Below are 1,780 nucleotides of genomic sequence, written 5' to 3'. Positions count from 1 at the left end.
CAATATGTCTGAAACGTCAAATCTATCAGTACAGTGATCTAGTTTTAATTGAAAGCTAATCATAATACGTTGACTAAAAAATACAGGTGTTTTACAGGAATCGAAATGACAAATAGTCTGAATGCTCCGCGGATTACGATTTACTTTTAAATTATCCTTAACTTTCAATACAGGGTGCCAAATGAAGCTATGACCAAACAAAATGGCGAATGATGCCGTTAAAATATTTCGACAGAAAACACGGTTTATCATATTATAATATTGCCTTACTTTGAGCTGGTTCTTCCATCAATATTCTTGGCGCAATGTATCCTTTCTATGTTTATAGAACGTTTTTGGTCGATAGATATCCTCTGTCCTTCGAAATGTCCATCACCACCACGACCGACTCCCTAAACGCGTGTGTCCAAAACTTTCAGAACGGCACAACAAAGAAATTTCCTTCAAATCGCACTAACGATATAAATGCATATAAAACGGTTTTCAAAATTCACTACATTATGAATGAATAAAATTTAACAACATATACGACTGAAAACATGACCGGAGAAATATTCCTGGTTAGCAAAACGATTTGGAAACGAGAACAGGTCCGATGCCTTCACGCTTGAGGCGCACATTGAGAAAGAGGGGTCTCTGTTACATCTTCTTTCATTTATTAATGGCTGTGAACGATCCCATCGATTTCATGAAATCGTCGATGACGTTACAAGGACACCAGAGGAAGACGTAGGCAGTGTCGGTTCCTTCATAGCATTCCTGGGCCTTATAAACAACCCCAGAATCAAGAGGTAAAAAGTTTCTGAAATCTGACCCTGGTCATGAAAAAGTGCTGCTAGAAATTGTTCTGCTACCACTCAGAGACAAAATTTCCAACTCAGTATAGGAAACTATACGACTGTTTTCTATCCGATTAATAACAATAATATGCATATTGACGATCAAGAATTGAGTTACGAGGCAGTTTAATTTGGAATGTAAAAAAAAAAAAATAAGTGCTAACAGCTCCCCCTGATTGACAAAGGTTAAATCTAGGTAGATAGTGTCGTCTACAGTTTATCATGAGATACTCCCTCAGGCGAGCAAAACCTCAAGACTTCCCTTAGATATGTGCCACCAGCTGTTGTTCACATACATGCATAGGCACCTGCCCAGTGTCTTACCAGAGGTTGCTGTTCTGTCCTAATGATGGAGTCTATACCCCGCCAGCTGTATGTWCTTAATATAGTTGTTCAGCCACGACTCGGTGAAACATAAGATAATACAGTTTTTTAATGTCRTGTTGGTAGGATATACATGCTTTCAGCTCGTCCAATTATTTTCCAGCGATTGAACATTAGCTAGCAGGACGGGAGACAAGGGCAGATTAGCCACTCGTCGCCTGATCCTCACACGGTACACTGATCTTTTTCCTTCTCCATAATAATATAATAATAATCAATAATTGTGCTCTTTATTTGGCCATCTTACATATAAAACCTTATTTGTTCATAAAAAATTGTGAAAAAGTCACCACAGGTTAATGGGAAGCGTGTGCTTGAAAGGATGCACATAACATGCAATGTTGGGTTGTATTGGAGAGAGTCTCAGTCTTAAATCATTTTCCACTGTCACGCCCTGACCTTAGAGATCCTTTTTATGTCTCTATTTTGGTCAGGGCGTGAGTTGGGGTGGGCATTCTATGTTTGTGTTCTATGTTTTCTATTTCAGTTCTGAAATAAAAGCATGAACACTTACCACACCTAATTCAACAGACAATCGTTACATCCACACACAGTCT

The sequence above is a fragment of the Salvelinus sp. IW2-2015 genome, linkage group LG8, assembly GCF_002910315.2.
Source record: "Salvelinus sp. IW2-2015 linkage group LG8, ASM291031v2, whole genome shotgun sequence".
Classification (NCBI taxonomy): Eukaryota; Metazoa; Chordata; class Actinopteri; order Salmoniformes; family Salmonidae; genus Salvelinus; species Salvelinus sp. IW2-2015.
Note: the sequence above shows the minus strand (reverse complement) of the source record.